At 63.8% G+C, this 26,712-nt stretch overlaps 1 protein-coding gene across 3 annotated transcripts in view; it reads right to left on the bottom strand.

Moving 5' to 3' along the window:
- Window positions 1–26,712, bottom strand: part of TAFA5 (TAFA chemokine like family member 5) — a 190,464-nt gene that overhangs the window by 92,137 nt on the left and 71,615 nt on the right. The window lies entirely within an intron of this gene.

Genomic DNA, 26,712 nt, shown 5'->3' with positions numbered 1-26,712 from the left:
GTCCCCTCTCCGAGGTGGCAATTGTGTCAGAGAGCCTGAGTAGGAACTGCCTCCCAGAGGTACGAGCATCAGGAAAGTCCAGCCCACTGTGGGCAGGACCGGGACGGCCGTGGAGAGGTGGGTCACACGGGAGGGACAGGAGACGCGTCCCAGGGTCACGGACCCACCCAGAAGCGCCAGGCCGTGTGCAGGGTGGGAGGGCTGGACACACTCCGGACAGGCCACCGCTGAGGGTGGGGCAGGCGTCCTCCCCCGTCCCCCACCGGCCACTCACACAAGGCCCACGGCAGGCAGGGTCCACGGCCCTAGGGTGGCCGCGCTGGGGGCCAGCAGGGGAGCCCCGGGGGGGTCTGCCCTCGGCAGCGGCCACGATGTTGTCCCAGCAGCAGCCACAGAGCAGCGTCCACGGGTGTTTGGTAAATGACTGAGTGCACGTACTACGGCCCAGATGCCGACTCTCTTCTGGAACCTTCCTGGAATCCTGGGGGCCGAGGTCCAAGGGGGAGTCATCAGAACCTCCAGAAAGCCAGAAGGGGCGGCAACTCCTGGGGACAGCGTTGTCCAGGATTCCCTGAGGCAGGAGCGGGGGTGGCCCTTCAGGGAAGCTGGGGGTTGAGGCAGGGAGTGCGGTGGGGCAGGGTGGGGGTGGATCTAGAAGGCCGGTCTGCGCAGATCAGTCAGAACCTTCCAGAATCTGGGCCCCAGGCTCAGGCCCTGGCATCCAGCTGTCAGGGAAGCCTGAGCAATGTGTCACAGGACAAGGTCAAGGCACGGGCAAATGGGGAAAGAAAGGTTCACAGGACAGCAAGGACCCTGGGATCGGGGACCAGAGGGGATGGGCGGAGGGCGGCCCTTTCTCCAGTCCCACGGCCTGGCTGCCTGAACCCAGGGTCGATTTGTTTCTTCTTCTTCTGCTCCTATTGGGTTTGACGGCCGGCATTTCCGTGGCGCCCGTGGCTTGTGGCCCCAAGTTAACCGAGGTCGGGGAGCGCAGCACTGGTGGCCCGGGGCTTGGGGGGCGTGCCGGTCAGAGTAGGAAGCAGGTTGAGGCTGTGGGGGCAGAACAGGCTCTTCTCAGCACCGTGCGGTAAGGCTGATGCTGAGGCCCTGGGCCCAGCCCTCGGGGAGACACCGGCCCCCGGGCCATGCTCCGTGTCCTAAAGTAGGCGTCTGCCTGGGTGCCCCAAAGCCCTCACCAACGGGGGCCCTCGGAGCCTGGAGTCTGGCCCACACCCCCAGGAGCACCCAGCCAGCAAGGGCGGGACAGAGCCCCCCCACAGCTCATTCGGCGCAAAAAAGGGGAGCGCCACGGCTGGATTTCGAAGGGAGAAAAGACTGGAAATTCCGGCTGTTTTCTAAAAGTGAGGACACCGAGGCTGGTGGCAGATCACTATCTTGGGAAGTCAGACAGCTAATGTGTTTATCCATTCCATTAACTGCTCTCTCATTCCAGAACGAGTATGAAGGGCAACAAAGCAGTTAACTCGGGGAGGTCTAACCCCGCCGTCCTCGCGGTCAGGAAGTAGGGGGACGGGAGGGACACAGAGATGCTTGGAGAGCACAGGGGGGTAAGGCACCCACCTTGGCCATCGGAGGTTCTGGATCGGCCCCAGGAGCCCACCGCGCCCTGTGGGGCACCCACACCACCCAGGAGAGGCACAGGGACCCCACTCCTCCCTCCGCGACGGGGCCAAGCAGCCCGATTACAAACAACAACCGTTAGGCCCCACCAATCAGCCACCCGACACCAAGCGAACCGTCCAGGGTATCTTTACAAGCGAGTAAATCCTGAGTTTGTTCCGATGAAGTATTTATGAGGCCTCTTGTTTCAAAACTGCACGGATGGCCTTTTTCTAATCCGATCTGTGCTGCGAGAGTAAATACAGAAACACCGGACGCGGGGCTCAGCACGGGAGCGCCGTGCACGCACGTGGAGTCCGCCCCCCAGGGCACACTTCAGGCCCGGAGGCGGGGGCCCAGGCCCTGGGGGGCCCCACCCTGAGGAGGTCAGAGGCTACCCGCTCCCACTCTGAAACAGCCTCCTGCATCAGGAATCAGAGTGTTTCCTGCCGTTATGTCCCGCTTCCATGCAGCCCTGAGCTCACGCGCACAGACCACCCTCCCGGGGCCCACAGCCTGGCTCCGACACTGGCCAGCTTGCCTCAGTCTCCCTGTCTGACACCCGGGACGGCTGGCTGAGGTCATCACCGGCCAGGTGCTCAGGACAAAGTCCCCGCCCTGCATGCCGGGAGAGGTCACTGGAGATCCTGTCCAAGGAAGTGGTAGGGTCCCTGCGGGGCCGCTGCTGACCTGACCGGAGCCCTGAATCTGCTGGGCCGGAGCCACGGGCCTTTCAGGGGTTCCTGGGAGTCTGGCAGCCCCCTGCAGTCCCAGTCCAGGCGTGGGCAGGGCAGAAAGGGCAGTCCCAGTCCAGGCGTGGGCAGGGCTGGGCCCGGCAGGCGTGCCTCAGTGACGTCACTCCTGATTTCCACGCCCAGGCGACCTTCACGGCCCTGCACCTGCACCGTGTGCTCCGAGCAGCGTGTCTGGGGGTCTCTCCCAAGCATCCTGCCTGCCGGAGATTTCCCTCACGACGCCAGAACCCGGCAGAACGCTCGTGGACGCTTTGCACAAGGCGGACAGCCCGGATGTTCTGGTTAATCAGGACTCATCCAGGGAACATCAGCATTTTAGAAAAACAGGATGCTCAGTGTTGGCAGAAAATTATAACGAATGAAATCGGCCCTCCCTTTTCGATGTCAGCAGACCTCTCCTCTAAGCTCTGCCTGGTTGCTCCCAGTGATGGGAGGCTCACTGCCTCTCAGAGCCCAACCCACACCTGAACACCTCTGTAGCTGCCGGGCCCCCATCCACAGTGACCCCGGGTCACTTTAGGTGGCCTAAAACCTGTGGCCACCACTCCTGTTCCAGCCCCGCCTCGGGGCCCCCACGCTGCCAGATCTCACGGCGTCGCACAAATTCTGAAACCACATTTTACAGATGGGAAAACTCCAAGTCATGACAGAACCAATGACAGGACGTCGGTGCTGCTGGTAAAAACGGACCCGGGACCCCGGAGGCGGTAGCAACGGGGAGCACGCTCGTGAACACTCGTGGCACAGTAGGGGATGCGTGGCCAGCCTTGCGTGGAGTTCAGCCGCTCACATCAAACACTAAGGTGCAAGACTGCAGAACAGCGAGCTCCCCTCCTCGGGGCATCCAGGGAAACACCTGCGGTGTTTCCATCAGCCCCAAACTTTCTAGAATCTGGTCGTTTGGAGAAGCTCCAAGGTTAAAATCTGAAAGAAAAGCAGGGATGCTCTCTAGGAGAGGCTGGGGTCCCCGGGGGGCTCTGCGGCCCGGCTCCAGCAGACCAAGCCGAGAGCCACCTTACAGATGCGTCAGGTGCCTCGGTCCCCACACAGTGACCCGGAGCCCTGCGCTCTGCGGGCGCGTGCAGACCCAGAGGCTCGAGGGGACCTCTCCGTGAATGCTATCTGCTCTCTCATTTCGGAGCCACGGTGCCGGGGCAGGAGCCGTTCGCTAAAGGCCGCGTGCGTCGGGGCCGCGGAATCTCAGAGGGTTACCCAAAGCCGGGTTTCTAAACCGTGTGATCTCAACGGACACAGAAGTCCAGACGCAGGCTCCTGTCTGAGCTGGGGCTCTGCCCTCCCACCCAGGGCAGCAGGACGGGCGCTGAGTGGGGCAGCCACGTCCTCGCCAGGTCTGCTGGCTGCAGAGAGGGGTCCCCACCACCCGGCACCCCACAGGACACCCCCTTGTGACTCCCAAAGCATGAATTTAACCTGGACCCTGGCTGGTCCCTCGTGGGACAGTCGTGACGTGTGGATCAATAACACAAAGGACTATGGCTCACTGTCCTCGGGGCCGGAGAATGCCACTGTTGGGAGAGGCCGCTGGAAGATTCTGCTGGGCATCCGATGTCCACCGCGCCTCCAAATGCAGGAGCGAAATATTAAAGGTATATACAAATGAAGGTGACCAACTGTCCTGTTTCACCTGGGACCCGTGGGGACATGTGGGATACAGGATTTTCACTGTTGGAATCAGGAAATCTCAGGCCAACCACAGCCAATGGGGGTCCATGAACGAAGCGAACTTAGCAGAGAGTTAAGCCCGGAACTCACAGACGACGCACACAGCTGTGGGGGCACGTGACTGCTGCGCCCTTCTCCTGACCCTTCTGTACGTATGAGGGCTTTCACACTGAAAGGGCATGTGACCAGTGGTCCTGAACTCCCCCAAACCCATGCCAGGGGGCGCAGGGGTGGACGTACAACCGAGCAGGTGGAGGTGACCTTTTGCACGGGGACAGCTGCCCTAGGATGCTGTGTATCGGCCGGGGGAGGGGCGCCTGGACCCCTGCCCGAGGTCACAGAGCGGGTCCCGGGTCTCTGCGCCTGGTCCCCGCCCAACTCCCCAGGCCTGGCCCTTGGGCTACAAACAGCCTCACTCTGGGCCTCAGATGGACGGACGCCGTGCCCGCGTGACTGAGTGACGTCCACGGGCAGTTCAAGTACCGTCCGCAGACACACGGGGATCGACGCCTCGGGTCGGGGGTCAGCAAACCTCTTCCGTAAAGGGCTAGCTGGCCAGCATGTGTCTCTGCAGCCGAGATGTCCAGGGCAGCGGCTGGTGCTGTGGCTGTGGGGCAGCGGGAGCCACGGACGAGACTAGACAACAGGCGTGGCCTGTTCCCGCACAGCTCGCTATGGAAGCGGCCGTCTGACTTTCACGAAACAGTCCTTTTAATTTTTTCAAAGACTTAGAGTTTTAAAACAATTCACGATTCGGGGTTGCACAAAACAGGCCAGGGCAGGGCCTAGACGGGGGCCGTAGCTCCCCTTCGGGCCAGGGGGGCTTTGGGAGCATCAGGAACACCCCCAGTGCCAGGCACTGCCCGCCAGGTGGGCACAGAGGGTGAGGAGGGAGAGATGCCCAAAAGGCACGACCACCGCCACGCAGCTGGACCCCGTGAGCCCCTGACGTGGCAGGTGCCGCAGGGGCTGGAGGGCGAGGAGGGGCGGCCCAGGGGAGGGGCCGGGTGACCGGTGATGAGCACGGCCCATACCAGCATCTCAGGGCACGGGGGGGGGGGGGGGGCGCCCGGACGCTCTCGGGCAGAGGTGTGGGTGCGACGTGCAGTCAGGGCGAGATGCCCTTCTCTCTCCGTGGCTCCCACGGCCCGTGTGCAGACAGGGAAGCTGAGGCCCGGTGGGCAGGGGGCCCGTCCGAGCTGACGCTAAGGGTCCGGGACACATGGGTCTGTCTCCGGACCTCCACGGCGGCCTCGCGCTCTCACCGGGAACATCCGAAAAGCCAGATGGAGAACAGTCAGGCCACCACCTTGCTGGGGCCTCACCTGTGGGGCTGTGACGGCCACGGGGGTCAGGACCCCGTGTCCTCCCGATCCCCCACAGGCCCCCTGCCCGTGCAAACACCCACATGTACATGTACACGCTCACAGCCAGACACTGACTCCTGTAAGTGTGCACTTACACACGTGCACACTCACACACTCACTGTCAGACACAAACGGGCCCCAGAAGCCCTCGGCTGGACACAGGAGTCTCTGTCCCGTCGTGTGCTAATCGCATCCAAGGTGCCCAGATAGTTGCACTCAACTCCACAAGGCATGTGAGGCTGGGCCCTGCCCTCGCTCTGGGGCCCAACCCCACGTGACCACGTGACCACGAGGGGGGCAGGGCCAGCCGTGCAGATCCCCCCACCGCCCAGCCCCGACCCAGCATGGGTACCCGGTCAGCACGGAGATGCCCCTCTGGCCTGTGGCCACATCAGGTCTGGCTGTGCCGTGTGTATGAGAAGTGGCCTAATCCACCTACGAGTGGATTTTAGCGTCTCTTTGCTCCTAGAGTCAAGGCCTCCCTGTGGTGACTCTTTGCTAGGGACACACTCACGGCACCCGGCACACCTGCCCTCATCCCCTTCTCCAGGGGACGGCGCACCACGCACCGATGTGTGGACCTTGCTGAGGACAGATGGTCTGGCTGACGGAGAGGGAGGGAGGCCCTGCCGGCCCAAGGCGGGCTCTGTGTTCCTGTCCCTCCAAAACATGAGGCCAGGGGAGTCCTAGCAGGTGACGCCGGCCACAATGCCAAGGCCATCGATGGCGGTGGGTCCTCTGTCCTCGACCCAGGCTGCTCCCTGGCAGTCAACCCTCCTGTCCGCCCAGGTCCCACGGGTCACGGCACAGGCGCCCGGCCCACCGGATAGTCAGGGCACCGCTGGGCAGTGTCTCAGGAGGCCTGGGGACACAGAAGGACCAATGGTCAACACAGACCCTCAGCATCACCGGGAACAGGTGCAGGAATGGGCTCCAGTGTGGCACATCACGTCGTCCGCAGACCCGGGTGCTCCGAACCCCAGAGCCTTCGCCCCGGCACCGCGAGTCCCAGGCCCCAGAGGACAAACCCTGAGTTTACGAGAACGGAGATTTCTAGAAGCCGTCGTGCCTGTTGCTCAGTCAGAGCTGAAACAGAGCAGCTAACGAAGACTGAACGAACGAATACGAGGAAGTAATAATGACAAATAAAGCAGGCGTAAGAAACGCACCACAGGACCGCACCTGAAAGAAAAGACGGAAAAAGAGGAATCGGAGAATTCGGGTCTACGGGGGCAGCCGCCAGAGACGACAGATGTCGGTGCCGACCAGGCAGGAAGTGACAGCAAAACACAGCACCGGCCACGTTAGCGCCCACAAACGGGACACGTGGTACAAACCTATCAGAACAGGGACGCGCTCTCTAGGCGGAAACCGCGGATCCCGACGAGCAAAGGCACTTAATGAGCAGAGACGCGGTCCACGTTCACAGGCCGGAGGCCTCAAGGCTGTCAAGACGTTGGTTCTTCCCACAACGTCTACAGACTCAGCACCACCCCAAACAAAATCCCAGCGAGGTATTTCAGGGACGCCGGCCGGCTGATCGTAGCGTTTCCGCGGAGACGCAAAGTCGCCAAAGACCCAACAGGACGCCAGGGGAGGACAGAGCCGGAGGACGGCCAGGCCACACGCCCAGGACCCACGGCAAACTACGTGCGATTATGGGCGAGAGCTGGACGGAAACGGGTCCAGGGCGCAGCGTGGAGGGCTCGGCTACAGACGTGCCAATGCGCCCCCCCCATCACCTCTGACCAAGGAACAAAGACGGTTTTCCAACAGAAGGTTCTGGAATGGCTGGAGGTCCACACACACACAAATCCGGACACAGACCTCACATCCTGCACGAGGATTAACTCAAACCGGGTTATAGACCTAATAGTCAAACACAAAACCGTAAAACCCCTGGAGGGTGACCTTGGGGATGATGGCGGTGGAGCGGAGACCGTGGCTCTGTCCGTGGCCTGTGGCAGCCGTGTGCCATATTCCCTCCCCCTCTTCACAAAGCACTTGGCAATGACCACGTCCTGCCCGAGGGGCCACTGAGGCATCCGGCTGACACTAGTCCCTCCCTGGAAAACCAGTGTCCAAGCCTGGCCGCCAATTCAAGCCCCTGCCTGGTCTCTGACCTGCCCTGCAAGCCAGGGCCCCCCATTCACCGTGTGCTGGGGACAGACGCCCTCCTCTCCCACATGCTGGGGGCAGACCCCGTCTTCTCTCCCCTGTTCTGGGAAGAGACCCCCTGCTCTCTCCCCTGTACTGGGGGCAGGCCCTGAACCCTCCCCACCTTGTACTGGGGGCAGGCCCCTCCTCTCCCCTCTGTGCCTGGGACAGACCCTCTCCTCTCCCCCGTGCAGGGGACAAACCTCCACCCTGCCTCTGAGCACACGACAGCACTAATCTGTTTACGCTGAGGTTCATTCTGTGCCTGCGAGTGCTGCCTCCGTGGTACCTACTGACCTTTACCTGTACCCGTGCCGGCCACTCAGGGACGTGCTCGCAGCAAAGGAGGAGCAGGGAGCCGAGCCCCCGGAAGAAAAAGATCACGGGGCTTCGCGAACAAGCAGGAGCCACGCTGCGGACAGGTCCCCTCCAGGAACCTTCCTTCCTCCCAGAGGCCTGGCCCCACTCTGGAAGGGCTCTCAACCCACCCCCGACCGGACCCCGTGAAGCGACCTCAGGGCCAACCCTCAGCCTCCACCCGAGGCCTCGCGAGGCCCCGCTCTGCCTGCCGTGAGGGGTGCAGAAGCATGTCCACGTCCTAACCCCGTCCTAACACCAGACCTCAGGCGGAAACGGATGTGATCCAGGAACCTTCCTTCCTCCCAGAAGCCTGGCCCCACTCTGGAAGGGCTCTCAACCCACCCCCGACTGGACCCTGTGAAGCGACCTCAGGGCCATCCCTCAGCCTCCACCCGAGGCCCCGCGAGGCCCCGCTCTGCCTGCCATGAGGGGTGCAGAAGTCTGTCCACGTCCTAACCCCGCACCTGTGTGGCAGACCTCAGGCGGAAACGGATGTGATCACGGTCCGATGAAGTCACTGGGGTGGGTCGCAATCCAACGCGACCAGCAACCGTGTGAGGAGAGGCAGAGAGACGGACCCCCGAGGAGGCGGCCATGTGACGACGGACACACACACGGGAGAGTCGCAGCCACAAGCCCAGAAGGAAGGAGCACCTCTCGCGGATCCTCCCCCACGGCCCTCGGGAGGCCCCTCCGCCCGGACCCGCGGCCCCCGGCACTCGGAACGAAGGCACCTCCGTGGTCTAAGCTGCTCCCTTCTTGTTCCTCTGCTCCGGCAGCCTCGGGAAAGTCACGCAGCCGCCCTCGCATCGTGAGCGTCCCGGCCCCGGGGCGTCCTGGGCAGGAAAGGTGACACAGTCTGCCCACCGACCTCAGGAGCCGGCCGAGGCTGGGCACCCAGGGCGCGTCCCCCGGAGCCGGCCCCACAGGCCCTCCACAGAGGGCAGCGGCCCAGGGACGGCGCCCAGCCGAGCGACGCGTCTTGTCCTTTGCACTCAGTGTTACCACGGGGCTTGGGGTCTTCCCTCAACCCGTCCCCGCCCTTCGGGCCTCAGGCAGGGAGGTGAGTGGCTGGGGGACGTGGGCATCACAGTGGCTGAGCATCCCCTCGGTACCCGCAGACTACTCACATGCTCACCAGACGGACTGTGCCTGCGGGTGCCGGCCACGAACGGGGGAGCCTCCACCAGCCAGGGTCTCGGGACGGTTTCGGAGAGGTTCCGGAATGTGGACCTCAGGGCCTGAGGAGTTTATTAAGGGCTGTAACGTATATACCCCGAGTCTGCAACGTCTGCACCCGGGCACGGTGACCGGCCCCTCCCAGGGGCTCCCGCCTCCCCTGCCGCGCCCCCACTCCTCGGGGATGGCTCCTCGTGGGCCAGATGGCTGCCTGAGAGAGGGGCCAGCCCTCCACCCAGGCCCCTCCTCCATGACCAGGTTGGTCAACTAAGTCAGGGCAAACGTCAGAAAACAGCCCCACCTTCCCCAAGTGTCGCTGGGAGGGCCACTCACTCTGGGGGATCTGTGCCACGTGGCTGTTCAGAGGGTGGCCTGAGGCCCGTGGGCGTGGGCTCAGGACACGGGGAAGGCCCCGAGAGCCCCACCTCCCACCTGCCACCTGCCTTTCCCGGGGTGCCAGGCCAGCAACTCCTCCCGACACGCCGGGAGCCCAGCTCCCTTCTGGGCGGCTTCTGTCCCACGTACACGCCCTCACGCCGTTCTCCACTTTTAAGTGGCAAGTGCCACAGTGTCCGCTCTCCGTCCTCGTGGCCTCTCCACGAATGCTCCGCGGACTCGGCAGGAGGTACCGAGGGCACTTCTTCATTCCGGGCAGCGTGGGTTTGCAATTTTCCAATAACTGCACACAAAGCATGGTCTGTACTACGGATCGAAGGCGGGTCACGGGCGTGTACCTTCCTGCGAGCCCAGGTGCGCACGCGATGCCTGGAGGACGGTCTTCCACGGCCCCTCACATTCCGGTTCTTCGGGACCACGGGCGGGCTTGGGTTCACCCCTCGATGGAGCTACGCCCCCGAAGGGAAAGCTGCAGGGTCCGTCTGTACGGAAGTGACGCCCTCCTGACAGCAGCTAGATGTTTCTGCTTCCCTGCACTGACCCGCCCTGGTTTTCTACTCTTCCTTCGTCACGTGGCCAGAGCGTCCCTGGTATTAGAGGAGCCTTCCCTGGAGTGACGGTTTCCCAAGTCACAACAGCAAAGAGCAGAATGCTTCCTCAGAGGGACCTCCACGTCCTATCACCCGACGTACACACGTGTGCACACACACACACACGGAAAAGTGAGGGAGGTGGCAGAGCCAGGGATGGGGAAGGAAGAGATGAACAGCAGGGGGCCTTGGAAGGATGTGCCAGGCCCGACCGGGGCACAGAAATGGGGCACCCTGTAGCCAGAAGGGTGGAGGGGGCAGAAGCTGCCCAGTGAGGCGTTGAGCTCACAGTGGGGGACAGCAGCAGGACGGGTGCTCCAGCCTTCGGGGCAGGCGGGTCCTGTGTGAACAGCCACTTATCACGGCCATCAAACCATCATCACTGTCACTATCATCACCGTCACCGCCATCGTCATCACCGCCTTCATCACCCCATCAACATCAACCACCATCATCATCACAACAACAGTCCCCTCCCCCCGAGAAGAAGATAAAGTGAAGACACCCCATAAACCAAGATTCCTTCCCAAGTGTGCTGCTTCCTGCTTGTACCCTCTGGAGGGACACTCGGCCTATTCCTCCCATCTCCCCGTAGCCCTGCTTCTAGGGGCCCAGCGGGGACAGGAAGGAGGAAATATCCAGGAGGCAACCACCATCCAGGGGCTCACTTTCCGTCAAGGAAATTCAGGATGACACAGGAGCAGGGCCTGCCACTCTCGGCTCACATTCCTGGCATGCTGTTGGCACAGAGGGGTGTAGGAATGGAGGGAAAGAAGGGGGACTTTGTCCCAAAGCCACCTGTCCCCGGGCCACAAGAGGCGACAGCCAAATCCCCCGTCCCTGGGACGCGGTCTCCGTGACAACCACAAGCAGCTGAGCCGCCAGCTAGGAGCGCCCCATCGGGGCGCCACACGGGTGTGCACAGGCCACTGGTGCCAGACAAGGTGCTCCTGGTGTCCTCTCCCCAGAGCGTCATCGTACAGCATCCCAGCACCCTCAGTGGAAAGACAGAGGGAAGGTGCCGGGGCCTTCTCGTGCCCCGATGGGATGCCCCGTGTGTGTGTCCACGCCGCGTCGTGACCCTGCGCGGAAGCGGGTCCCTCACTCTGCCCCATGTCTCCCGGGCTGGGTGAAACCGGGGCCTCTGTGACCCCTGGCAACTGAGAGGCGGAGGCAGGGAGGGGGGGCCTCGCCGGGGCAAGCAGGAAAGCCCCGGAGCTGCCCCACCCTGCAACGCATTGTCCCGAAAAGCCCGAAGTGCCCGCTTCCTGGCAAGCCCACCAATGAGCATCTCTGAGGCCGCACAGCTGGAGGCGCGACCGCCATCTGCCTGGGGACCTCCTCGCCCCACGTCTCCTGAGACGCGGGAACCGGGAGCGGGGGCCTGCCGCCGCTCACACAGGCTGCCCGGCCCGGGAAGCGCAAGGCGGGACCGGAGCCAAGAGCGACGCCAGCGTCTATGACGCAAGGTCTTTTCTGGTAAATGAAACCTCCCACCCGGGAAAACGGAGGGCCCGGCACCTCCGAGAGCCGGTCTGCATCAGCCCCGTGTGCCCGTCTGCCGGGGCGCTCCCCGCTCCGTGCCGTGGGCGCCGGCGAAGGCACAGCCTTGCGGTGAGGTCGTACCCTCCCCGGAAGGTCCAGGCGGGTCCAGAAAGGCGACTGCTGGCTGACGCGCCCCTGAGCCCGTTCCTGAGGGACTGGCCCTGCCTCAAGCCATCACCCCGTTACCTCTCCAGGCCCCTGCAAGGCCTTCTCGTGCGGCAGGAGTCAGAGACGTGGGACCTGCCTGTCCGCAGAGACCCTGGACTGGGCAACTCCAGAGGCCGCTGGGCAGCCCGGCACCACCGTTCCCTGGCCATATGGCCCTGCTGCCCACCTCAGCCCTGGCACAGATACCTCCATCAGCGGACTCACCGCCTCTGACCCCACATATCACAGCTCCCCCGCCCCCCCCCCGAGATGGTGAGAGGTGACGGCTACTCAGGGCTCCGCTGACCCGCACACTCGGCCCTCTCCAGGTCTGTGCCGGGCACCTGTCAGCACCAGGCCGTTACGGGGCACGTAATGGGACGCGGCCGTGCACGAGACCCGGCGAGGGGACAGACACACGTGGTCTCTCAGACGCGGCCACGATCGGAGCCCAACACGCACGGACGATGGGCAGATCGTGCCTGAGCCGCTGCAGGAACGTTCTGTGCCACCCGTGTGGTAACGAAGACTGTCCCGGAGAGCGGAGAGCCCTGCAGTCAGGATGCCGCGAGCACCCCACACAGAACCGCCGCGGCATCGGAGAGCGAACGGGGGAAAGCGGCCACATGGGCCTCAGAAGAGAAGCGAGAATGACAACGGCCCCAGACGCCCACCCGCCACCTGCTGGTCAGGGGGACGCACAGGGTTGACAGCACGCGCTGCGGTGCGGGCGTGGGGGGGCCGCCTCTGCACGCGACCCGCTGGACGGAGGGAGGCCCCGGGCTCGCTTCCAGAGGCACGACGGCGCACCGCCCACCGGGCCTCGAAGGCGCGCACGGCTGCCCTGGCCAGCACGTTCCCTTCCGAGAAAGACGCAGACGGGAGGGCCGGGGATGGGGAACCCGTCACGTGAACGTGAGCCCACACCGAGGAATCCCCCACAGCCGCGTGAGAGAACACCGTTCCGAAAAGAGCTCCAAGAACTATTGCCGAAAGGGCAAACGTAATGTTCTCGTGTGTGTGTGTGTGTGTGTGTGTGTGTGTGTGTGTGCGCGCGCACACATGTGCGTGCGAGCGCTCCCGCGGAGGGCAGGAGACACTGGAAACACAACCCGGCTGGCCGCTGCAGGGCACGGGATCGCCGGGGAAGACATCGTGACTCAACACCTGTACCTTCCGAACTGCGTGCAACACAAGGTGTCGTCGGCTCAAAAACCCACCTTTACGCACACATAACACGAGACGAGGTGCATAAAGACACGTGTGGGTGCCCACACGAACAGCCACGCTACTGTGCACGCACACACTTCAACACGATGAATCAGAGCAGACACGTTCCCTGTGGCAGGAACAAGCGTGGCCACGAGGGCTGGCACGCAACTCGCAGAGCCGGCGAACAGCCTCCTCTCTGAGCCCCGCCTGTGGCGCCATGGGGCCCCACCCCACCTGCTGGCCTCCCCGAGGTCCCCTCGTTGTCCACAGGGGCCCAGCCCAGGCACGCGCCCCCCACAGAGAGAGTGGGAGACACAGAATCCGAAGCAGCTCCAGGCTCCGAGCTGTCAGCACAGAGCCCGACGTGGGGCTCGGACCCACGGACCGCGAGATCGTGACCTGAGCCGAAGTCGGACTCGGTCACCACGGACGCTCACCCGACTGAGACCCCCCAGGCGCCATTTTAACCACCTGTCACTGTGCAGGGCAGGGGCGTCGAGCACATTCAGTGCGGTGCCACCGTCACCACATCCGTGTCCAGAACTCGGTGGTCCTCCCGAAAGGAAACCTGCTCCCCACTAAACACCAACACCCCATTCTTCCCCCCAGGCCCCAGGAAGCACCATCCGACTTTCTGTGTCCGTGATCGGACCACTACCAGGCCGCCCGCCCAAGTGGAACCGAACAGGAGTTCCCTCGAGCAAGACTTGGTTCACTTAACGCCAGGCCCTCACGGGTCGTCCACGTCGTAGCAGGTGCCAGAACGTGCTTTCTCTTTACAAGCCTGAGCGATAGTCCACCTCATCGGCACGCGTCCCGTCATCCGCTCACCTGCCGGCTTTCTCAGGGCTGGGAAGGCCGCCCTCCGCTGGTCTCAGACATGCGCCAGGGCCCAGAGCCGGCCGAGCCCGCGGGGACCAGAAAGGAACACTCGCCCTAGGCCCCCTGAGGCGGCGTCCCCTCTGCCGTCCCCACCTTGTCTAAAACAACTCCGTCTCGGTAACTTTCAGGACAACAGAGCGTCGTTTTAATCAGGCGAGGAAAAACCTATCGGCACAACCGCCAGAATTTTCCCAGACCAGCGAGCTTCGTCCTTCGTCACGTTCACTCCCTTGTCAAACCCTGAGATGCAAACACCGCCTTCAAGATGCATTTCAAAAGCTCTGCCACGCGCCTGCTTAACACAAAAGTTAAGATTTGAACAGTAATACCACTAATTCCCTGGGACTCAAGCTTACGTACCGGGGGGGGGGGGGGGGGGGGGGGGGGTTGGAGATAATGAATGTCCTGTAAGAACCACACTGGAAGTTGCATAATCATACTTAATGATTGTGTTTGCATAATCTTGCCGCTTAATAAGGCTGCGAGATATCATGTAGCAGAAGTTTTAATTTACTTAGCTCAGAACTCAGCTGTACGGGAGACCGTCTCTGTTCTTAAAGGATTAGACCCTGAGGAAGTCGGCACGGCCCCACACGGATGCCAATTAACCAGCACCCGGGATCTTCTCGGCCCCCGGAGGCAAGACAGGTGCCGGGGACCCTCACCTGCGGGCAGGCGGCTCACTGCACCTGTTGGGCTGATGCCCATCCCCCGAAGCGTCACTTCTTCCGCGTGGCCCACGGGGACGGCTTCGGCGGCCCCCACGGAACCCCACTTGGCCTGCCTTGGCCCAGAGAAGGGCTTCTGGCCCCCCTGCCCAGCAAGGATCTCATCACCGCTGGTGGCGTGCTGATCGTCGGAACAAAACGCATCTATTTCCCCAGCCTCTTCTGTGTGGCTGGAGCCCCTGAGTGCCGTCAGCTGCATTCGGTCCCGGCAGGCTCCAGCTGGAGCTGCCGGAGGGGGGGACGGGGGGGCGGTTGTGATCGCCTCCCCGCACCCCTGGGGCCCAGAGGAACACAGGAGCCTAGAGGGCAACCATTCTGGGAACAGGGAGTCCCCCAGATCTCTTTGCAGGGCCCCCGGGTTGCGTTTCTGCCCGGGAAGGCACAGGGAGAATTCCTCTGCACTTCGGAGCAGTGGAGGCCAAGGCTGCGGGCACACAGCTGGAAGCGTGTGCAGGGAGGCCGGTGCTTTGCCACTCCACCGGGTCACGGGCTCCAGGAAGCTCTTCCGTCCAGAGTCGCCCACGTGGACACGGGGCTTCACGCGCCCGGTGCGGTCAGGTGCGGTCAGGTGCAGTGTCTCCCCGTGCAAGCAGCGACGCCCACAAGACGAGGGTGGCTCGTGGGCCGGGGGCGGGGGCGGGGGCACGGACTCCTCTGGGCAGGGCAGGGTACACCGAGGAAGCCTGTCTGCTCCACCTGCCGAGGCCATCCGAGGCTCAGTGACCAGCCAGACGAAGGCTCCCTGGGCGCGGCGGTCAGAGCGCCAAACCACGGGGTCCGTGTTCCCAACAGCCCACCCGGAAATACAGACAGGGTGCCCGGTCCGTGGTAGACGACTCAGAGCTGGAGACCACGAGCCACGGCCCAGCCCCAGACAAAGCTCCACGGTCACACTCAGTAAGGAGCAGGCAGCTGGCGGGACCCACACGGGGGCCCCCTGGGAACGGTGAGTGTGGCCCCGTGTCCCCGGGTGCTGACTTGCATCGGACACACACGTGCCCAGCCCCGGGAACAGACCAAGAGCAGCCCCCCACCTTGTGCCTGAGAGCAGACACGCGTGTCACTCAGGGGACAGGGCAAGTACAGATTCGAGGGCCCCCACACAATGGCTGGTTACAGGAACATTTCTCTGCAAACTGATAGCCTGCCGGGCTCAGACCCGGCGCCCCCATCAGTCCTCCTCTGCAGACCCCTGCCCGCCCCCCCCACCCCCCCGCCCATGCAGCCAGCTTGGAAACCCCTCCCTGTTGCACCAAGAACGAGAAAGCCCTCGGCCGCACCGGTCTCCCTGCCTGAAGACCCGTTTCCCCCAACATCTGCCAACATCACTGAGACCCACGAGGCCCTGGAGGAGTCAGTGTGCTGCCGGGCCTCAGTTTCCCCATCTGCGAGGCGACATGGGCGGGCCTCCTCTGTGCCGTCATCTCTGGGCAAACGGGCTCCGAGGCGTCACCTTATACGCAGAAGCAGAGAGGCATCCAGTGAGCAGAGAGTGGGCTGGGGACCTGTGCACGGGGACTCGTCCAGGAGAATGCAGCGGGCCGGTGAAGGCAGTCGGCAGGCCAGCCGCCCCGGAGCTGCTCTGCCCCCAGCTGGGTCACCAGGGGACGGCTCCGTCCCGGGGCTACAGGCAAGGCCGTCCCTGGCTCTCCTGTCCCCCCTCAGCAAGCCTCCCCCAGGCCCAGGACCCCGTTGGGGGCTCTCCAGGCACCAACCAGGTACCACGCCAGGCTCAGCCCCGGGGACCCTGACCGCCCTCTTGAGTGACCCCTTGAGATCAGCCCCAGAAAGCACAGGCAGGACCTCATGAAGGCAACCTTTTGCCTATGTCTGCTAAGTATTCTGGAAAATTCCATGTACCCTGGATCGTCACCCAACACGGGGCCCTCCCTCTGACAACCTCCATCCAGAGCCTCCCAGAGCCCAGCTGAGAACTGCCTCTCAGCCCCCAAGGGAGAGGATCAGCATGAACAACGAGGAAGCAAAGGAGGGGTGCAAAGAATGGGGGGGGGCAGTGGGGACACGGCGGCCAATCCGGAGTCCTCCGCCCATGTGAGAGGACAGACAGGCGGGATAGTGATCCCAAGCTGGGTGTGACGTGAGGACAGCACTTTCCACACGCTCAGCTGTGACCTCCTGCATGCGTGAATGCACCTCTCCCTCACCACCACCCCGGGGGACCTGTGCTCACAGCCCCCCAATGGGGGAAACTGAGGCACGGGGTCCTTAAGCCCCCAAGGTCAGTGGCAAAGAGAAGAGCTGAGCATGGCAAGGCGGGTGTTCAGTGACAGACGGGATGAGCCAGTCGCCGGAAGGACGTCAGCACAAGGCCCCACGCAGGGGGCAGCTCAGGAGACCACTTGGACCAAGAGATTTCTGCAGAAGCCCCAGGGAGCCCTCCGGCCCCACCCCTGCAGCCACCTCCCAGGTGTCCAGGCAGATGCTTGCTGGGGGAGGGTGATTCCTGGGCCACCCCCAGCACCACACCCTCACGTCTGCAGGGGCTCAGGGCCACGTGGCTTCAGCAAGCCCCTCGCCGCCTTTAGCCTGACTCTCCCCGTCCCCCACCTGCCACCTCGGGGGATGTTACATGACACGGAACAGGTCAGGCATGCAGGGGGGCTCACTAGTGGCCTTACAGATAGGCTGGGGTGCCCGCCTCTTCCTTCTGGCCAGCACGGCCCCAGCAGGCTACTTCCAACGGCACTCGGTGCGTCCCCTTTGCCTGGGACTCCACGTCAGGGGCACAGTCCTGCCCTCATCCCCGCTCACCTGCACCCCTCCAGCGGCCCATGCATCCCATGTCCCCTCCCTAACCGGTAAAAGGACTATCTGTAGGAGCCCGCCCCTCCCAGAACCTTCCAGACGGCTCGTCGCCCTCCCCCACAACATGGTAAGCCACACCCAGGTGTATGGCTGTGTCCAGCCTGCCACCTGGGGTCAGACGCACTCGACCAGAGCCCCGTGGGAGCAGGAACCCAGGAGGCAGCCAGCATTCAGGCCTGGGGACCCCTCTCCCGCTCCCCAAGTTTCTGGTTCTGACTGGTGCTCTCCACCCGGGACGAACCACCTTCCAGCCCAGAAGATTCTCTAGGGAAAGCGGGCTCCATCTCCCTGTTCACACTCTGCCGGCGACAGGGGGGGAAAACTCAAAACACACGAGTTCCCGTTTTGCTTTCACTGTCAAGTCACCACAGAACGGAGAAGAGAAAGTTCGACGAAGCAATCCATGCACTAAGCGTAAACCAGGAAGAAGGGAAGACACTAGAACCATGTTCTTACCATCTCACCAGGTAACTATCAAACTGGCAAGAGCCCATGCGCGTCGGAATCAAGCTGCTTTGGGGCAGGCCAGGCACACGTGTCTTGTCCCTCCAGCGAGGAGCCGCTGGCTGTCCTATGGGTCACTCACCCCGCCCGCCCTCCAACCGCACGGGCCCCCAGGCCCCAGCGGAGCCCAACACACAGGGGCTACGGACTGGAGCACAGCTGGAGCCTGCGGCTCTAGGATCCGCCAGATCGGGCCTCTGGCCCAGGGAGACGGCGTCAGAGCCCAGGCACGGGGGCCCCTGCCCTTCCACCCCAACATGGTGGGTAAACTGCCTCCCCAGAGATGGATCTACCCAGAACCTCGGAGCGTGGCCTCAATTGGACCAAGCGTCCTCACAGGTACAATCAAGGCTCTTGAGACGCGATCATCCTGGATCTGGGAGGAACGGGAGCCTCCACAAGGAACCCGTTCTGCCCACACGGTGGTCTAGACCGTGGCCTCCAGAGCCAAGAGACCAGAAGGGTCTGCGGCTCAAAGTGTCCACCCACGGTCCTTTGTGATGGCGGCCACAGGAAGCCGATAGAGCCACCTGTCCATCTTGACCTCCATCGTGGAGCCCGGCTCCCCCGCTGAGCCAGCCTGGACACCCGAGAGGAAGCGACCAGCATTTTGGAGCCCACCTCCCCAGCCTGCAGAACTCTCCGGAGCTCACGGCGCCCTTGGTCCCAACAACTCCCAGCACCCGGCGCTCAGTAGGTGCTCAGGAAACGTGCACTACACCCACCCCGAGTCTCTCCACGACGACACCGCACCCGAGTCCCACCTTCCTGTCCAAAAGAAGCCCTTTCTCTCTCTTAACCAGAAAGCCAGCGCCACGGCCACAAATAGAAGGTACCCATAAAAATAAACACATGGCCGTTAAAATGAAAAATGCCCACCCGTGCTGCATAAAGCGTGCCTCACTCTGCAAAACGCTGGATTTATGGGGGAGGCGTGCTCGGAGTTTCCGGGTGGCCCCATCCATCCCACACCTGACCTGGGGGAAGCGGCTTCTGCCCCACCCGGCAGCTCCAAGGTCATCACTTCCGTGGGCCCAGACACCCTGACCGGAAACCAGACAGACGGGGGGAGGGCAGTGAGACCCAGCACCCGGGAGAACACGCTTCCCTGAGCCCCCGGCACATGTGGCGTGACTCCCGGCGACGTGACTCCGGTGACACGGCGTGTGCCCCCTCCTCCGTGCGCGGCCTATCCGTTTCTGGAGCTGCCCTGACATCACCACCAACATGTGGCTTCAAACAACAGAAATCCACTCTCCCGCAGGCCTGGATGTGGAGGGTCCAAGACCCAGGTGGGGCAGGGCTGTGTCCCCTCTGGAGACTCCCGGGGAGGGTCCCTCCTGCCTCTTTCTGCTCCTGGTGGCCGTGGGCAGCCCTTGTCCCCCAGTCTCTGCCCCCGTCCTCACCCGCCTCCCCCCACGTCTCTTCTCTTATAAAGACACCTGTCGGGGGACTTAGGGTGGACCCTCGTCCAGGACGATCTCATCTCGAGACCCTTACCTTAATTGCATCTGCAGAGACCCTGTCTCCAAACAAGGCCGCATCCACGGGTCCGGGGCACACGTGTTTTGGGGGGTCCCGCTGCCCGCTGCTGTGCCTTCCCCCCAAGTGCACACACTCGGGCCCCCGCCCACCCTGTCTACACATTGGATCCCACTGGACCCACCAGCTCCCCAGCACAGGGCCCTGCTGGCTTACAGCAGACACTTGGTCTGTGCTCGAGGCACGCCTACTGAGGCCGTCACGGGGCTGCGGGTCCTGGGACCGGGTGCGTGCTGCCCTGGTGCCCCCGGGGTCAGAGGGCTGAACGCAGGCCGTAAGGCCCACAGAGCACAGTCATTTATAACAAGGCCTGGGCTCCGCCTTTGGTGAGCAAACCAGAGGGCCTGCCTGGCTGCTTCTGTAAGCGGAGGAGAAGGAAGGTAAGGAGTTAATAAACCCCGCCTTCTCCAGGCAGAAAAGAGCGTGCTTAAAGATGGAACAGCCTCCTCTAATCACGCACGGGGAAGATACCACAGGGCCGAGGGCGGACATGGTCAGTCGGGGAAAACTGGCCGGGTCCTCGGGCAGCCTCTCAGAGGGCAGCTCACCCAGAGCTGGAGCCTTCTAGAACCACCCTCCCCGCCCAGGTCGGGGGACCTAGAGGCAAGGGGCAGGGCAGAGGGAGCCCCCTCGGCACATCCAACCACAGGATCCCACCGTCGGACCGGGAGACCGAGGCTCAGAACCGGTGGCTGGCGTCCAGGTCTCTGCCCAACCCCTGCGGCCTCCCCTGCACAGCGGGGTCACGTGGGCGGACAGACAGCTTTGAGGCCGATGTCACCCTGCCCGAGACCGCCAGCGGGCGCCCGTCCTGCAGGGCGCACCTCCGTGTGTCTTCCCAGGATGCACATCTGCGTTCCCGCAAGGAAGAAAGAGTGGCGCCCGGTGCTCAGCGTCGAAGGCCCTGGGGCCTTGGCCAGACCCTGCACGTTCTGTCCTTGACTTTCCAACCACACCCTCCTCACGGGGTAGGTGAGGCCATGGGAGGTTACGGGGGAGCCCCGGCAAGACCAGAAACGAGGTCCAGCCTGGGCTGGGGGTGGGTGCGGGGGAGGCCCCGCTTCTGAGAACTCCAAGGCAGCATGAGGTCAGGGGCGGGGGGGAGGGTGACACCGCTCCACAGGTGACACACTGACCTTCGGGACCCTGCAGAGCCCGGTCTGTTTTCTGTGGTGCAAAACAAGAACAAAAGAGGACAGGGCAGAGGGCAGAGGGCAGAGGGCAGAGGGCAGAGGGCTCGGCTGAGTGGGGGCAGGGGGCATGATCACCCCCAGCCCAGGAGCAGGTGCCGGTCGGACCCCACACAGGTCATAAGCCGGCAGGCTGAGGGCCTCCAGGGACGCCGCAGGGCGACTGCCTCGGCCCTTCGAGGCCCCGTCCCACCCGTCCGGAGTCCCAGGCACTCGGGGACAGCGAGAGCTGGCGGCTGCCACTCTGGGCGCCTGGGGTCCACACCAGCCCCGCGGGTGAGAACAGCCGCTCCAGCAGGCGGCCTGTCCTTCTACCACAGCTCAGGGGCTTCGGGAGGGTTGAGCCCTAAGGGCTGGGGGCCCTGCCGCTTGGAGGGCCTGAGACACAAGGCCACGTGGGTCTCATGCTCCTGGAACCAGCCTGTCCGCGGCCGTCCAGAGCCTCCTCCCTCCACCGTGTTCCCACCTGCAGAGCGGCCTCCCCCCTTCAGCGAGAATCGGACGGAATGACAAGTGACTTGTGGACGCCACTAGGCAGGGAGGGAAAGGCGAACCGAAGACACGTGCATGACCACGGCAGCTCCCACATCAGTCCCACAAGAGGCAGGGCCCCTGGAGCTGCTGGCACCACCCCTCCCAGGCCGGGCACGTGGCACACACACCTGCCGTCCACGTGACGGGCGGCAGTCCACCCAGAGCGAGCCGTGGCTCAACCCCAGGCGGTGGTCTGAGTCTCTGACACGTGACGCATCAGGCTGCAAAGAAACTTCCGGCCGTCCGGGGCAGAGCTCTGGGACCTCTCCGTGACGGCTGGGAGCGGCCGGGGCACGCGGGGCGGACCTCCGGCTCCAGTCCCTACAAAACTGTTGGGACAAAGGGGTTCCGTGCTCTCGGGGCTCACCTGGGAGCTGCCGTGGGCACCTTCGGGGTCGCACAGCTGCACCTGCCACGTGTGCCTCAAAGAGCCCACACAACAGGGAAACGGATTCGTGCACCCTGACTGCCTCCCTGGGTTCATCCAGGCACCTGCCTGCAGGCAGCGTAGACGCGGAAAAGCGATGATCCAGCAAAGCCAGGGTCTCTGGGGAGCTGCCCACCCCCCTCCCCGCCTGGCGCCTGGAGGAAGCGCCTGCTCGCGTGGGGAGCTGGGGGTGTCGACAGCAAGGTCCCCCCCCCACCTCGGCCGACAGCCGGATAACCCTCCTCCCTGCCTGCAGCCGTGGGCCACCCCTGCCAACAGCTTCTGCAGGGGGGCTGTCAGCAGTGTCCCCACGCACTCAGTAACTAAGTAACCGCCAGAAAGAGCAGGTGGGTCTGGCCGTCCTGCACCTGACTCCCCAGGTCTACGGAGCGATGAGAGCCCCCCGCCGGGAAAGGCAGGCTATCAGCCGAGGCTGGTGAGCGGGCCCCCCAGGACTCGGGCGGGGTCCCAGGGTGGACCTCCGCGGACTGGGCTTTTCTCCCACCCTTTCCCCGTTCCGCTGGTCCTGAGGCTCCCTTCCTTCTGGGGAGCCCCCACCTGCAGAGGTGGTCCTGTCCATCCATTTGCGGGGCAGTTGGGGGGGGGGGGAGCACAGACATGTGCTCCCCGCCCTGGGAGGGAGAGGAAGCCATGCCCTTTCCCACAGGGCTCCCCGGGGCCAGGATCCAGAGTCCTGGGAACGCTGGCGACCACGGCTGAGGCCCCCCTGGCCGACAGCAGGTGGACGGCAATACGGGCCACGAACGTTCGTCCAAGAGGAGCCCCGAATCCGTTCCCTGAAACGTGCCCAAGCGGCTGCTCTATGCTACCTGTGCAGGTGTTCACAGCGTGGCTCACTTCACACCCGTCACATACTTTCATGTGCTTTTCATTCCTGTGTGACTCAGGACACAACGGACGGGCTTCCCTCCGCCCCTGTCCTTGCACGCCATCGCACAGGCGCTCTGCCCCCTAATTAAGAGGCTGTATTTTCAGTCGGGCCCACGATGCATGTGATATACTCCACACGCCTCAGGACGGCATATAGAGCCACAGACACACGGGGCCTTTGAATAATTCAACCAGATGTCACTTACTAGTCGTTACTATCACCACCAAAGGAGGGGACGTGGCCGCCCCTCCTGCCCCCTCTGCTCCTGGTGTCCCCAGACGGCATGCGGACCACTGAGCGAGGGCTCCGCACGTCCCCGGCGCGGCTCCCCGTGCCATTTTCGGACAGAACGAGGTGGGAGGCTGCTGCCTGCCAGAACCTCAGTCGAGGCCTCGCCGTTCCCAGCGTGGGCACGTGCACGGCCCCCACCCCCACCGCAGCGGTGCCCCCAGGCGCCCCAGGGCTCTTTGGGGGCCCCCAGAGCGCAGACGCCCCCACCCAAGGCCGCAGCGAGCCGTGTCACGTCGGAAAAGTCCCCTCTGTTCCCAGTCCTGAGGATGGGATCTCGGCGCTGAGATTCCCACTGAGGCTGGCGTGGGTTTCATTTATCAGATTCTTCGTCACATGAGAAACGATAGTAAATGATGATAAAGGAGCTGATTATTTTTAACGCCCTCCAATCCCACCCCTCCCGAAGCCACTCACACATCCCCAGCCCCCGACGCATCTGCTGGAGGGTTGGGGAGGCGCCATGCGGGGAGCAGGTGGAGGTCACTGGCACAGCGGCCGAGGGCGGCCAGGCGCGGGGCTGCGGCCCTCTCTCTGTGAACGAGGCTTGCCTCTGCAGCCGCGACTCTGACGACGGAGCTGGGCACCGTCCCCCGGCCCAGAACCGCCAGGAACAGCTTCCCCGCCGAGCCCGCACCAACCCACGGCGGGCCTCCCGCCAGCCCCTGCCGGCTCACGCCTTGGGGACACGCATGCGTGCCACATAACCGGGAGAGGCTGTCGGGCTGTTTTCGAGCCAACGAGCGTTTCCGACGGAATCCTCGCTCAGGAAGGGTGCCGTGTCAGTCCCCGATCCTCTCCCTGTCCCTTGTTCAGAACCAGCTGGTGGCTGCAAGGAAGCTGGTGACGCTCGGTGCCAGCTGCGAATCTCGTGACCACGACAGCAATTAGCGACTACGGAAGGCCGCCAACTAACGGAAGGCCGTTAAGGGGCCCGACGGGGTCACACGTGCCCCCTCCCAGCCTCGGGCTCACAGAATTACCCTTCCCTCTCAGAACAACGAGCTGACTCGGGACGTGAACGCTGGATCGTATCCACTCTATCACACAGCCTGGCCCGGAGCAGCGGCTGAGGCCTCGCGGGCCACAGCGACGGCACTCGGAGCCCTGGGACCGAGGCCGGCACACAGCGAGGGCGGCCGGCCCGGTGCCGACCTCCCCACCCCGCCGCAAACGCTCGGTAGCAGCTGTAAGAGAGGCTGTTGACACGACACACGCCCGTCTCACGCACTCGTCTGCCACCGAAAGGGTTTAGAGAGAGAGACCTAAATCCCCAGACCATGTTCCAGAAACAAATCCCAGCTTCGCCTTTCCATGCAGACTTCCCGGCCTGCTCCCGCCCCCTCCGGGTCCCAGAGCCCCCAACACCTCGCCCCACAAGCGGCCTGGCTCGGCCGGGCATCAGCTCTCACGTCTCCCCGCTCCTGTTTAGTGTTTCTGTCGCTGTTCCTGTTACATTAGGCATCGACACAAAAGCCGTTAATCTGCGGGCAGTGCTGTAATCTGTCAAGTGAATAAAAGACGGGAGGAAAATATATTAAAGTCCCTTGAAGAGGAAGGTGGGAAACACTGTTACGATTCTAGCCGTTCCCGTAACCCCCTGCTCCGAGGCCCGACGTAACTAAGGACGTAGAGGAAGGGGTTCCCTCTGCCCCTGCCCCAGCACCCCGTCACCTGGGCACCTGCCTCCTGAGTAAGCAGCTGGGTTTTAAATCTGGTTCCCGAGACCCCCAAACACACATTTGCACGCTGCATTCAGAAGCAACAGACAGGCCCCTCTTGTGTCCCAGGGGGTCGGGGTGGCCCCAGGAGTGAGCCGAGAAGGTGCCGCCCAGGCCCCGGGGCGTCCCCACTTCCCACACCGGGGCCACGTCCGGGGCTCCCTCTTTGGCCCTCGGCCGGCCGAGCCAGGCGGGGACCCACCCAGGGGCCAGGATCGTCCCGACAAAGGCCGGACCAGCCACGGCTGCAGTCGGGGAACCACAATGTGCGCGCATCTCCGGTCACAGCCCGATTCATCTTCCCAAACGCTGGCAGGCCAGCTGGCCAGAGGGGGACCGGTCAGCCACAGGGTGGCCCGCAGCTCCACACAAAAGGTGAAGTGTGGACAAACGGCTCCCTGGGCCCCCCATTCTTCATCCCTGAAAAGCCAGAGTCACGGAAATGGCTACTTAATCAGCCCTTTCGCACTCATCTGCAGACAGCAAGTCACAGCTGCCGGCCGGCCCGTCTCGCCGCCCCCCTCCCGCGGGCCAGCACGCTACTGGAGGGAAGAAAACCGGCTCCCACGGCCTGAGGACCAAGAAGAGCCCCAGGCCTCCCCTGTGACGAAGGGGACAGCCCCTTGCAGCCAGTGCCTCCGTGTCACCGCACGCTGACGGACCTCCGGCGCCTGGACGGCTGGACAGGCAAACACCGGGACTCCCCGTCTGTCTGAGGGACATGCGCCTTCTGACCACACGCCTGCTCCACGGCCCCGCGGCCCGGCCTCCTCGTCCGCCACGGCCTGCCACCGCATGACACACACGTGTGTGTATCTGTCTGCTTAGAGTGAATGCCGAGATTTCCTGTGAAGGGCTCTCCACGACCACCCACAAAAACACTTCACTCCGTGAGCCCCGTTCTTCCCTTAAACCCTGCCCTGCCCTGCAACCCGGCATCCTCCAACCCAGGGGACAGAAGCTCTTTCCTCCCGGCCAGAAGAAACTGTCCTTGAGACCCGACGCCTCAGGAGGATGGTGCTGTCCCCTGAAGACACCAGGACCGCTCAGTCCCCGTGGGGCGAGCGGAAGGGACCCGTTCAGCCCCACGCAATCGGAGTGGCCAGCGGCCTGACCCTCTTTCTAAATCATTGCTTTAATATCAGGGAAAGGGCTCTCCGTCCCGGGAGCTTCCCACGTAGACGGGCACTTTCGACCTTGGAGAGAGACGGTAAAACTTTAACGCGCGATCCCTTTCCAAGACGAACCCCCCCAAATGGGAAAGACCAGGGAGAAGGGTAAAGAACTAAAGGCCCAACGAGGCCCAGCTGCCCAGGGTCCCTCTGGCCACTTGGGGGGGGGGTCCTCTGGTCCCCTGGCAGCAGACACGGCTGAGAACAGCCCCCTGGGGACGTGCCAGCCCCATGGGACCACCAACCCAAGGCAGGACCGCCCACTCCAGAGGCAGGCGGTGTGGCCGGGAGCTGGCCTCCAACTTCACCCGCAGGGCAGGGCAGGCCAACAGCAAGCCCCTGGGACAGTCAGCTCCCCCTTCAGGTCCTGGACCCAAATTCCACGGAGGGAAACGGCCACCAGGCCGATGGAGGAGGTCACCCAGCCTGGGGCTGGCCTCCCACACCTACCTGCTTCCCTGGGGAGCCAGCAGCAGCTCATTAATTAGGCAGGGAAGCAGCTGAATGTTGCAAATCCTTCCTTTGTAGGAACCCAAACCCAGGGCTAATGAGGACGGGCTAGCGTTCCCCAGCCACTCCAGCTCCCTCCAGTGCTCAGCGCTCCCTGCTGGCCCGGGGGGCGTGGGGCCGGGCAGCCCTGGTAGCAAGGTGCCTGAGGGCAAGGGCGGCTGACAGCCCCAGGCAGTGGGTACAACTGAAGGCCTGGCGTGCCCTGGGTCTCCCGTTCTGGCTCAGCCCCGGCTCTACTAGGACCAAGCTCCAGGAGAGCCCTGCTCGGGGCCAGGAAGTTTCCAGGAGTGCCCCACCTGACCATATGGGAACCCGAGGTCCCAGAGTACCCTCCAGCCTCGAGGGTCCGACCGGCCAGGCATCCGCCTGAACCAAGTCCCAAGAACGAGATCCAGGGACCCCCGCTCCAGCAGGCACCCGGAGGGCAGCCCCCCCCCCCAACCCCCGCTCTTTGGCGACCAAGTCCCGGCTCCCCGAGCCCGCGG

This window comes from Panthera tigris, chromosome B4 (genome assembly GCF_018350195.1).
Source record: "Panthera tigris isolate Pti1 chromosome B4, P.tigris_Pti1_mat1.1, whole genome shotgun sequence".
Lineage (NCBI taxonomy): Eukaryota > Metazoa > Chordata > Mammalia > Carnivora > Felidae > Panthera > Panthera tigris.
The sequence above is the reverse complement of the archived record's forward strand: the minus strand, read 5'-3'. Positions and strand labels throughout refer to the sequence as shown.